Genomic DNA, 13,451 nt, shown 5'->3' with positions numbered 1-13,451 from the left:
AATTCATCACGAAACATTGTCAATCACCTTCAAACAAATGATATGAAATCTCCGAAAGAACAAATAAAAATTAAAATTGGAAAGAATAGCTGAAAATAACAATTATTTTGAACAAAAAAAAACCCTGAAAAGAAATTACAATAAAATGAAATAAAAATTCGGCAAAAAATTGTAAGCCAAGTTTCTTCACGACGTTTCGATTGTTTTTTTTTTGTCCCTTGGGAGCTATCTGACTTGTCCATTTAGTCCAAGTCTATAGAAAACACTGCATCCTCTTGGGCTTATTGCGTTTATTCTCCAATTCGATCAGTCTCGTTCCTCGTACTAGTTTGTACAGGTTCCGTGTTGGATGTTCGTCATATTCTTCTGGACGTAATTTTGTACGTCCATATATTGCCTGCCTCCTGTGATTCAGTGCCTCACATTCGCATGAGATGTGTAGAGGTGTTACTACTATCCCTTCGTTGCATAGTCTACAGCTGAGGTCTCCGTTGTACAGCCCAATTTTATTTAGGTGTCCTCTAAGCGCACAATGACCGGTAGTAGTTCTTCGGTTCTTTTCTCGGACGGTTCCCTAATGAAGGTTCTACTGTGTTTGTTGCCAGGTACTTTTTCCCAGTAATCTGTATGCTTCTTATTGGTCCATGTCCTAATCTGCTTTCGTATCAATGATTTTGGTACCCCCAGAGCTGGTTCAGGACCTATATATGAAGTTGATGATCCGCGTCTAGCGCATTCATCAGCTTCATCATTCCTGAATGCCCTGGCACCCAGTACAAAGTTAATTTGTTCCTGTTTACAAGTTCATTCAGTTCTTCATGGCATTCCCAGACCAGTTTTGATGTCACCTTCGGGTTTGTCAGAGCCCCTAGTGCACTCTTGCTGTCTGTTAAAATATTGATCCGCTCATTTCTTTGAGGTCTCAATTTATTAATTCGATTGTAGGTCGGTCGGTAGCCAAGCGGTTTGGCGTGGGTGCTTTGTTCACTCACTCAAATTGACTGCCGTGTTGGTCGGTGGTTCAAGCCCTAGTCTGAACGATCGATCTTCACTTGCTATCGTCCAACCCGTGTTAGGAATCACACGTTAAAAGGTAAGACCTCTTTATTCCTTAGCTCGCACAAGTTTCGACTTTTGAGGGTTGTCGTTCGTAGGGGTGCGACAGCTGGTTAACGGAAAAACAGATTTTTTTTTCAAACAGATTGTTAGTATCCACAATGGTCTTCGGGTGTTGACTGGCCTATTCCTCCGAGATATTACTATTTATAGGTCATTTGAGTGCTTTCACCTATCCCCTTTTCCCTCTCTCCGCTTCACCGGTTTAACGGGAGATGACCGTTTAGCGGGAGTTGTCCGTTTTCCGCTTTATTATGGGTTTCCATATGTAGCGCATTTCTACGCTAGCTAGGTTGAATGCGTTGTTCGACAACGTGTATGCCGCTTCTTTGAATTTCTTCTTAAACCAGTAATCCTACCTGTGGATGATCTCAGTTTGGGACCACTTGATGTTATGTTGATGGGCCCAAACATGCTCTGCTATTCCTCATTAGATAGTTTCTCTTCGCTGTGCGTGTTTTTTGTACTCAGCAATGCGGTAAATGCCATTCTTGGAATCTCAGTTCGTGTTCGGTGGCCTGATTTTCGTGAAGGTGCTACAGATGGTGTTTCCGGATCTGAAGCAGATTCTGATGTTGTACTCGGACCCAATTCATCTTTCATTACTTTGGAGTCACTATTCCGTTGAAGATTTTTTTGATGTTGTCTAGTTCCTTCGCGAGACCTTCCTTCGTATCATAGAGCCCGAAAGCACGGTCTATGACAGTCTTGATGATTCCCCTTTTGGTAGATTGATGGTGGTTGGATTCGTTATTCAGATATTGTCCCGTGTGAGTGGGTTTTCGGTATACAGTTGTTTACCACTCAGTGTCGGTCCTCTTCACCAATACGTTCAAGAGTTGCAATTCGTTTTGGATCCCTTCTCCATTGTGTAGGTGATGGAAGATCTTCGCTGTTGATATGATTCTGTATTCTCAGGGTTCCATTTTATGAAGGAGTAATCAACGGTCACCAAGTGAAGATGTTCAAGAGGAAGATCAAACAGTTTGATCTTCCTCTTGAAGATGATCACTTGGTGATGGAAACACGTGTCGTGTCGAGGTGTTTAAATAACGGTTTGGTGTTGGGAAAAAAATTCAGTAATATTGGAAAGAAAGTATGTTCAATATGCATCTTGAAGGCAGTATGTCTCAGGAAATTGTGCTGTACATCCTCGAATTCCACTTTATATGTAACGTAATGGAGGGAGCAAACTGTGGAACAATAATCGAGATGAGATCTAACCAAGGAAAAATAAAGAGATTTAATAGTAGTGATGTTAGTGAAATCGCAGGTGGTTCTCTTTATGAAGCCAAGCCTCTTCATGGATTTATGAATTACAGCGGAAATGTGTGATTTATAGCCAAGTGTGGAAGAATGATTTCTGAAGTCAATAGAAAAACTAGAAGCATTTCAATCCATAGATTGGAGTTATGTATGGAAGACATCATAAATTATGGTACTCATGGTACGAACAATAGTTTTCTTCATTTTTTTTGTTTTCCAAACCCCATTTGCCTGTCGCAAATCTTTTTGATTTCATTTTCTTGTTGTTTTTAAAATATTTTGATAGTTTATTCGCTATCAGATTGTTGGTTGGACAATCTGTTCAAATCACCAGAACTAAACTCTGAATTTCCGCTCGAGCGCTTTACGTAATTCAAAATCCAATAAGTTAATCCGCGAAATTAACACGACACTCAACATTTCAAGAAACGTTTATTAAAAGCACGAGCAAGGTGCCCGCCAAAGCGGCCTCTAGCGATGCAAAAAATGAAACCCGGAATATGCCTAACGAGATGAACTAATTACACATTATTCAAACGAAATACCTCAGAGCTTTGAGCTTCAACTACGATTTTTTTTGTTTTTTCTCTATGAGACTTTGTGTGAGACTATTCGCAAAAAGTAAATATTGAAATGAGAGGATGAACGCTGAATTGTTCAAAATGTTAATTTTTGAGCAAGGAAAGAGCTCGAGTTTTGTTTATAATTCGGTATATTCGCGTACAAATGAATAATAACAATTAATTAATTACAGCCATAGGGAATATTGTTCAAATTGAAAATGGTATATTATTAGTAGAAAGCCGAAACTTTTTTCTTTCAAATATTAAACCAAATATCCTAAAGATATATCATTTTCAATTTAAACAATGGGAGATCTTCTAAAAATTGTCATAATTTATTGTTCGCATCAGAATTGATTGTTATTCATGATTGCGGAGTTAATCCTTCGAGTATTGTAAAGATTGGAAATAGGAAGTAGACTGACAGTCTGTAGAATATGGAAATAACCCGCATATTGATGCCTGAGAATTTACAATTTAATGGAAATGAAACGACTCAAGCAATCTGAAACAAGACCATAAGCTGTTACATACATGAGTTACATTGAGAAACCTAAGAAACTTGAAGTAACCGGAAATGAGAACAAAAAATTACATGGTTCTTTGAAAACATTTTCTTCAATTTTTACATGTTTGTACATCAACTGGAATCATTTCTAGAGGCACAAAAGAGGATATTTCAGAAATAAGAAAAAAATTATAATCCCTTAGATAGCTTAAACCTTTGAAATCTTTGACAGAATTATAACAGCCCAAGTGTACAGTTATTTATAATTTATACTAGTTGAAACTGTATCAGAAGTACTCCCCTAAATATTCTGGAAATACATTTTTTGTAGAGGAGTCGACGTTTCTGCTAAAAGAATATAGTATCTGAATATTACTGGAGTTTTATCCCAACACCAAACCGTTATTTTCAACACCTCGACATGTGTTTCGATCATCAGTGGTCATCTTCAAGAGGAAGAATAATTTTCCTCATGAAGATCTGTATCTGTAGAGTAGGGAGGGTGAGTGTAAACCCACAGCACTTAGGCCACATATGACCCATTGTACATCCTTCCGAGGAGTTGCCCTCCTACGTCATCGTCCAGTGGCGTAGCTAGGTAACCTAGGGCTCTGGGGCAAATAAAAAAATGGGGCCCCTCTGCTATCAAAACTGGTACAAATACTTCAAACATGCTAAACTACTTTATCATCAGCTCTTTTTCATGCATTGCAGGGCAGGTAGATTGGATTAGATTAGATTAATATGGGGCCTCTGTGCTGAACAGCCACTACACTGAGACCTTTGCAGGTCTATTGTGTGTGCCCTCATGTATGCTAGAGTTCCTTGTCTAGGCCCGTCCTTGTAACTAGACTCCATAGGCCAGACCTCAAGTTCCCCATATGTTGAGAGGGTTGTGGTTTTTCCTCCCCTAATGTTGCAAACCTTATCTTTGACAGACCTTCGCAATAGCATAGTATTGTGTATGGAGGTTTCTCCATCTTCTTGGCAAAGTCTGCATAGGGCTGTGTCTGACAGTCCGATGTTGTTCATGTGTTTGTTGAGTGTACAGTGTCCCGTCAATAGCCCGACCAGAACTCTATCGCCTATTCAGACTCAGTAGGTACTCCGTGAATTTTGGCGATGGTCTTTAATGAACTCTTTGGCCTGTCTCATACCCGACGCCTTATTCCACCATTTTTGAGATTGTTTTTCCTTCCAGTTGCCGTTACAAGTTTCTCGCAGCGCTTTTGCTGTACCACAAAAGGGTTCTGGGCCAATGGGGGAGCATCGTGCTCCTTCTAGTGCTGGTGAATCAGCCTCTTCGTTGCCCTTGTATCCTGTGTGGCCTGGTACCCAGGCTAATGAAAGTCTGTTTTGACTACCTAGTTCTTGTAGCTTCTCTAGGCAGTTCCAGACCAGTTTGGAGTCGACCTGCATGGAGCTAATTGCTTTTATAGCTGCTTGGCTATCAGAGTATATTGCAATAGTCTTTTCCTCAAACTCTTGCCTTAGTAACTCTTCTGCGCAGTGACGTATTGCTGCCGTTTCTGCCTGGAATATCGTCACTTTTTCACCTAAGCTTAGTGCAGGGCAGGTAATAAAAATATTAAACACTAACAACATAAATCACAATTATTTTAAAAATTGAAGTAGGTATTGGGCAATAAAACGAAATAGAAAAGATTCAAGGGTTTATTACTATTATTTCATAAAGATCGGACCTAGCAACTGACTAAATAGCGATTATATTCACAATCTTTTCCTAGCTTTAGTTTTCGAAAAAGTATCAATAACTTCGGTTAAATCCAGACTTGATGCGGTTTTGTTCTAAATTGCTATTAGCGATAAATGTCGGGATCGAGTTTGGCCCATACTATTTCTTAAATAATTTTTTATTATTTTTAATTTGCTGAGTGACCTCTCAGCTGCTGCAGAAGTGACAGGAAATTCGAATCACAAAAACGCACATTGATAAATAATAAAACGCACATATTGATATCCATCAAATTGATAACATTGCCAACCCTCAGAAATAATTTAGGGGAATTAACTTTTTATAACTTTCGAATTTATCTGAATTTATCTGAAACTGAGTTGCCATCATTGAAGTAATGTTGCCAGCTCGTGTCATATTTATTTTGAAAATGGGAGAAATTTTCAAAAGTTGAGTTCAATTGAGATTTTTTGGTAAGGTCGAGGGCCCTCTGAGCTTGAGGGCCCGGGGCAATGCCCCGCCTAGCCCCTTAGTAGCTACGCTACTGTCTTCGTCCATCCTGTTCTGTCCAGGAAGGTGGACAGGTCACTGGGAGGCATCTCCTTTATATCGGCAGGTGTAGGCCAAGACTCGCCGAATACACACTCTCCTATTGACGGTAACTCCGGACACTCACATAGGACATGCCTGACAGTCTCATCTTCCTGTTCACACATCCTGCATAGAGGTGTGTCCAATAGTCCCATATTATGGAGGTGTTTCCTTAGTTGACAGTGACCAGTCAGAAATCCTACTGTTAAGCGTTGATTTTTCCTGGTCATCGCCAGATATTTCTTCGGCGCCAGCTTCCCAAGGTCGCCCAGGGTGATCCTGGCAATATTGCATCCTTTCATTCCATCCCATCTCTTTAGGGATTTAGCATGGCTCTAACATTTGACTAAAATTCAAAGTTCAGCCGCTTCCTTGGCTAAAGAGTCGGCAATGCGATTACCTTCAATCCTGTCGTGCCCTTTTACCCACCTCAGGATAATGTTCCACAAGGATCAGTTTTGGGACCCATCTTATTCTTATCATATGTCAATGACATTGCAAATTTGAGCATTTCAGGAAATTTCACTCTTTTCGCTAATGACACGACCATATTGTGGAACAACAAAAACTCAAATGATTTACACAATGCAATATCTACTGATATGAAAACAATCAAGGAGTGGTGTGATGCTAATTTGCTATCCTTCAATATCACTAATTATATCATTTAGATGTGCTCTTGATGACCTGTCATTCGGTGATAACTTAGTGATCAGGAACGAGACTCAATGTAAATTTCTAAAGCAAATTCAAATCAAAGATAGAGTGGATGTTAACATTGACATGCCCTACGCACGTGATATTGAAAATCCCAAGAATTGGCCAGGGTCGTATTCCGAACCAACATCTTGTTGATCGCAAATGCTATATCATACTTAGGAAAACTTTTTTATAATAACGAGTGAAATGCACAAGTTTTGGAGTTTAACAGGAAAAATGCAGATAATATGTGTAATATAAAAAGATTTTCATTGGATTTTTCACAGCGCACTCAAGCATTATATGAAAAGAGACGTAATTATTTCTTTATTGATAATTTTCATTTTATGTAAAATCAAAAGGAATATTAATCAAAATTATTCAACTGTATGAATTTGTCTCTTCATCAGTAGTGTCATCCTCACCAATCTGAATTATCAGTGGCTCGATTTGTGCCTCTATTATGTTATCAAGCTTCCACATCTTTGTCTCGACTTCCGATATCACATGCCGAACACACTTCTCCCATTTCTCCGCTGTGACTGTTTTCAAAGCCTCATCAAAAAGTACTTTGAGATCTGCAAATTTGAACGTGGTGTTATGCTGAGCTACAAAATTATTCACATCCACCCACATTAACTCGATGGGATTGAGCTCGCAGTGGTATGGAGGCAGGCGAAGGACAATTTTGTTTTGGCCTGCTGCCATCTCATCGACTATATATTTTTGGTATTCAAGCTTGCGCTTCTTGACAATTTTTAGTAGCTGTACTCTTAGCATTGAGTCTTCAAAGCTAATATTCTTTGATCGCAGCCAATTTTGGATTTCAACCTTCTTTGAAGACGTTGTCGGAACAAATAATAAGCCGTTTTCCTTTGCCTGAAATTATGAAAAGTAAATAAAACAAATGCGAGGGTTACTTTTTATAAATTGAGATTGAGGCAGGTCTTAATATAAATATAAGTTTACCTGATGGATTTGTTAATCCGGTGGATAGTCCATCTAGAAAGGCCCTCCTAGATGAGGTCACAGTTTCATCGACCCATACTTTAGGGGTAGTATGACCAGCATTAACCAAGGTTTCATGCATATAATAAATTGTTCTCTATAATATTTAATTTTGGTCAAATACTCTCTCCTCCATAACACAATTTCCTCTCTAGCCAATAATAAACTATTGCGCCCTCGTTTTTTCCATACAAAATTCAAATGTTTCAATACTTTATGGAATGTTGACCGCTTAAAACTTGGCAATAAAGCATCATCATTTATTTCTGTGAGTACTTTGTCTATCGTGGGTATTTCATTTCTGAAAAAGTACTCATGCACTTTCCTTCTGATTGCATATTTATCAGCATCATCTATTGATTTTATAATGGTTTGACGATTCTGATTTGTATTCGGTTTGGAAAATGTATGATTTTGTTTATATTCCCGTAAAACATTGTGAATCGAAGCGCAACACACTCCAATTTTATCGGAAACTCTCGATACGACTTCGTCGACAGTCGATGTCTCAATTTCTTCCATCTCTTTCTTGAACACATTTAAAATCACTTCTTTCATCTCAACACTCAAATGTCTTTTTTTGGATCGTTTTCTGGCTGGACTCACAGGATAGCTCACAGTGTCATCAGCAGTGTCTGTACTGGACATCTTGGAAAACAATTTTAAACAATATACTATAACGCACGCCACACAAATACGCAAACGACTGATTACAACCCTGTGCTGGTACCGAACTCGTACCAAGAAGGCGAATTCACCAATGAACGCTGCCCTTTCCATCTGACACTGGGCGATCACGTAAACATCACGCTTCGGTTTTGTTTTGTTTTACTCTATCTTGGATTTGGATAGACTTTAGGAAGGTTTGAAATCCAATGTTTCAGTTCTTTCTTGAATAGGTTTAGCGAATTGATTGTTTTCAGTTCACTGGGAACTGCATTGTATACTCTGGGTTTGAGGAAATATGATGATCGTTGGGATTGAGGATAGTCTTACTGAAAGTCTTCATGTTTAGAGTTATAAAAGAAAGAGGTCAACACTTTATGGGAACATATGTTCTTGAATGTCGAATAAATTCATTATTTCATTTTTTTTAAGCTTCGACGGATCACTTGGAACTCGCTGTAGAGAATGAATGACAGTTGTAGAATATTAGTGGAGAAATTGGAGAAAATTCATAATGGATATCTTGAAAATTATGTGTGAACCAAATTGCATACTGAAGATAAGAAAAGGAAGCGCTCAAAAAATAAAATGGTGGATTAGTTTCGAAAAGGTTCAGTGAAAATTAATAACTGGAGACTCAGAATGTCTCTTTCCTTAAGAAGAATTCGTCTATGAGATAAACGGAAAACTCAAACTTCACAAAACCAATATAAACAAGAGTCAACACGGCAGCCTGCTGCAAAGCCATGTTTCTAGAAGGACGGCCACATGAGAAATCGTTCTCTATCTTTCTCTGCAGCTTTCACTGCAAGCAGGCAACTAGATCGTGATCCAAAGCTGGAAATTTTTAAGAGGAATGAAATCAAAATATCAACCTTTTCTATCAAATGAACAAATTGTGTGGAGGTTTCTATTGATAGTAATGAACTCCTGTTGGGAATAAATTTGCAGAAACGCCCTTTGCAGTTGCACACGTATTAAATCCCATAGAAACTTACCTGCGAATTGAATCCCACAGAATTTAACTAAGTACGGGAAATACAAATTGAAACAGAGCGACGATCATCAGTCTGTGAAAATACCTGTTAACATGAGAAAACGATTCAAATTATATATCTATTCCATTTGCCGACTAGTCTCTGGGAATTATCAGCGGACGGAACTTGATTTGCGAGAAAACACATATTTAGTCGGGTTCAAGAGTGGATTTTTTCGAAAAGCTGACATGCAGAACTGAGTAGGGTCTTTCATTGAACGCTTACATCTTTAAATTCAATTGAAACAAAGTCTGTGTGAGATATTACGAAGTTTTTTATTTTATTTGAAAGACCTACTAACGGCATCTGCGGGTGGAGCGCTTCCGAAACGTCCAGTTTCCCATCACTTTGGCGCATAAATCAGGCAGAATTTGACCGATGACATGGATTATATGGGCTTTGAGGACCGCTGTGGTTTGTAGCTTATTCTCATACACCTGCGACTTCAGAAAACCCCACAAGAAAAAGTCTCACGGGGTCAAACCGTACGATCTAGGTGGCTAGTTATCAAGATGTTGGCGGCTGAAATACATCTTGGAACTGCAAATGTGGATTTCCAAATGGAACAGTATGTCCATAAACGTCGTTCTGATGGACTTCACATCATTAATTTTCGTAAAACATGAGAAAAAACTCTTGTTTGCTGCACGGGCTATTGTAGTTAGAGAACACCCTCATGAAGTGTTCGTCATTTCATCTCGTCCTCATGGAAAACGTGCTGTTCCCAAATTTGCTGTCCATAGCAGGAAGATTCACTCCTGGTGCATTCACTAATCAGATTCAAGCTGCATTCAGAGAACCTCGTTTATTGATTGTTACTGATCCAGCCTTTGATCATCAGCCTATTACTGAAGCTTCATAGGTCAACATTCCAGTTATTGCTTTGTGCAATACCGATTCTCCTTTGAGATTTGTTGACATTGCTATTCCTGGCAATAACAAGTCTCCATACAGTATTGGTCTTCTCTGGTGGCTATTAGCTCGTGAGGTCCTTCGTCTTCGAGGAACTATTCAACACGATACCAAGTGCGAGGTTGTAGTCGATCTATTCTTCTACAGATAATCTGAAGAGGCAGAAAAGGAAGAACAAGCTGCCAAAGAGGCTGTTGTAGCAGTTGTTAAACCCACTGAAATTGCTGCTCCCTTGGATTCACCAGATATTGACTGGAATACCAATGAAGTCCCACCAGTTGCTCCTGTAGTAGCTGGCGCAACCCCTACGTATACAGCTAGCGGTACGGACGACTGGGCAGCAGAGGTTCAAGAACAGTGGACATCTACAAATACTACACAGCAACCCGCTGTTGCTACCAACTGAGAAAGTTCCAGTGAGTAAAGTTATATGTGATGAAATTGGCCGGTATTTGATGAAAATCTATGATACACATGTTTGTGATTCACTTTATAATAGCTTCTTCGCGTGAATGAACACAAAAAAGTGTTAAGCAAATATGAACAACTATCGACTTGCTGCCTAATAATTGATCATTATGGGCAAATTCTTATACCATTTCTAAACCAAAATTTAGACCATATCACTCGCTGATTATGTAGCCTTATGTAAATAAAAATGTTCTTGAAATCTTTCAAGTAACGTAGATTTAGTAAAAAAGTGATTTTGTGCAATTATCAGCTATAATATCCCAAGGACATTGATAACTAACGAAATAATTTTATCACAGTTTTCGAAAGCACGTTATTTGGTAACATCCCGACGCCGAAGGCGGAGGGATGTTACCTAAAATAACGTGCTTGAGGAAGTTGTGATAAAATTATGAGTTATTTATCAATGTTCGAGGGATATTCGGTGAGAAAATTTTTTGCAATTCGAACAAAATTATTTATTGAACACACAGTTATTAAAAGAACAATTCGTATAATGATATTCCGTTGATCTTGCTGTATTTGCCTCGGTTACTGCATAGGTGTTTCCACGCATACTATTGATTATTTGGTTATGATGTTCCTGATCAATATTCAAATAAAGTTTTATGGAATTTCCATTATTGTGCCCAGTAATTTTCAACAATTGCTGTTCTTGAACTCCACTCTTAGCTAGTTGACTGACTGCAGTTGCTCTATTAGAGTGATTGGTTATTTTCCTCTGTTTCGTATCCAAGCCAATTGCTTCAGCAGAAGATTTCGTCCATCCGTTGATTATATTTCTACCCAGAGGCATATTGTCATACCAGTTATCGCTTCCTGTCTTCCAGTGACGATTTGGCCTTAAAAATAGTCTATTTGTCTTGATATTTGTGCCTCGTTTTGATAATAATTTAATGAATAATCTGACAGGACAAGCATTGTTATCACTATTTTGAACTAACCATTTGCTAGAGGCGCAGTTCTTTGAACCCCCTTGGCAGGTTTTACTGAAAATTGGATTATATTCTATCCTATTAGTTGGAGATCCATTGTTGTCCTTTCCGATATGAAAATAATCAACTAAGCAAGCAGCACCTTCACCACCTCTCCAAGCCAATTCCACCGCTGCTATGTGATAAAATTTGCGTAGGAGTCCTATAGGGGTATTTTCATCCCAAAAGTTTATAATTTTACTCATTTCATTTGAAGTTAATGGTACTGAGCTTGTTTTGCGTTTAGTGGGATCTGTTTGTAAATTTCTTCGTGCTGCGTCGCGTGCATTCCGCGCTTGTTTGAATGCAACACTTTTAAAAGGGTCTAGCATGATATTATACTCCTTGTAATACTTTTCTTGTAATAATTTGCTTGTTATATTCCATACGGTTTTAACAGTAGCCTCCTTAAACTCTGTGCTATCCTTTTTTCTCATATTAATCGCCCAATCCTTGAGTATTAATGCAAGCTCTTCGAGAGTACGATTTCCATCCAATTCATATTTTCTGGCGTCACAAAACTCCATAAATATTTTCCAAGTGTATTTTTTACTATTGACAGTATTTTTTGGTGTATTTTCTTCAATGATTTTGTCAATTGCCGCATCATTTTGAACACCAAAGCGAGGAAGTGACATTTTCGAAATAAATTGAATTACTTTATCCTACCAGTCCAATGAAGGGGTGAATCATTCTATCCGTGTTTACTCAGAAGGAGATAGTAGTGGCAAACGTAGTTGCAACAATAGATCGGTGATACATTCTTCAATCAAAACTCTTGGGTTCAATGGTTTAAAAAATCTTGGAAACACCTGTTTCATGAACAGTATAATCCAATGTTTATCAAACACGGGATGGTTGCTGGAATACCTAAAAAAGGATGCATACATGGAAGATATCAATACTAGTATTTCTTGTATGAAAGGTGTTTTAATCGAATCGTTCGCGGAAGTTATCAAGGAATTATGGTCAGAAGTTTCATCTGATAGAGTAATTAACACAGTCTACTTCAAAAATCAGATTCAAAGATTTGCCCCTCGATACATGGGTTCTGCCCATCAAGACGCCCACGAATTCCTTCGATATCTTTTAGAAGGTTTACATGAGGACCTCAACAAAATTACTGAGAAACCTGAACCAATCTTAACTGAGATTGACGAAAAATTGAGCGATAACGGAAAAGCACAAGAGTCCTGGCAGAGATATTTGAATATGAACAACTCCAAGATTGTAGACAATTTCGTTGGTCAATTAAAATCCACTATGAAGTGCACACACTGTGGACACTCATCAGTAATCTTTGATCCTTTCTGGGATTTGTCCCTTCCCATACCACAAAGATCTGGCCAAGTGAGTTTGTCACATTGCTTGGATTCTTTCACAAAAGAGGAAACTCTGGATGGAGATGAAAAACCAATGTGTTCGAGGTGCAAGCAAAGGAGAAAATGTACAAAGTCCTTATCATTCTATAAGTTTCCCCGTATTTTAGTAATTCATTTGAAAAGATTTTCTTCGACGGAAAGGTTCAGTGGCAAATTGAACGTTTACATTGACTTTTCTTCAGACGGATTAGATATGAGCAGTTATGCAGCAGAGAATGTGGCTCCTTGTCATTATAATCTATATGCACTTTCAAATCACAGTGGGACTACTTACAACGGACATTACACAGCATATTGCAGACACCCATATAGTGGCACATGGCATGAATACAACGATTCACAGGTGTTCCCAATTTCGCCAAAATCAATTGTGAGCAATGAGGCATATGTCCTCTTTTATGAACAGGAGGGAACGAAGCAGCACCTTTGATGTGTGTTTTTTTTTTCTTCTTTCCTTTTTTTTTCTTTCCTTTTCTCTTAATAATCATAGTTCTTTGAATTGATTTGTATTTCTAGTTGTGTCACAAAATAGTTAGTAATGTTTATATTTCCATATAATTAG

At 38.4% G+C, this 13,451-nt stretch overlaps 1 protein-coding gene and 1 pseudogene across 2 annotated transcripts in view; both read left to right on the top strand.

Moving 5' to 3' along the window:
• Positions 1 to 13,451, top strand: part of tkv (serine/threonine receptor kinase thickveins) — a 504,368-nt gene that overhangs the window by 217,042 nt on the left and 273,875 nt on the right. The window lies entirely within an intron of this gene.
• LOC111505178 (small ribosomal subunit protein uS2-like) lies at positions 8,539 to 10,493 on the top strand (annotated as a pseudogene).

Source organism: Leptinotarsa decemlineata, unplaced genomic scaffold (genome assembly GCF_025532065.1).
Source record: "Leptinotarsa decemlineata unplaced genomic scaffold, Ldec_3_MD MMD2_tig00000010_RagTag_RagTag, whole genome shotgun sequence".
NCBI classification, from domain to species: domain Eukaryota; kingdom Metazoa; phylum Arthropoda; class Insecta; order Coleoptera; family Chrysomelidae; genus Leptinotarsa; species Leptinotarsa decemlineata.
The sequence above is the reverse complement of the archived record's forward strand: the minus strand, read 5'-3'. Positions and strand labels throughout refer to the sequence as shown.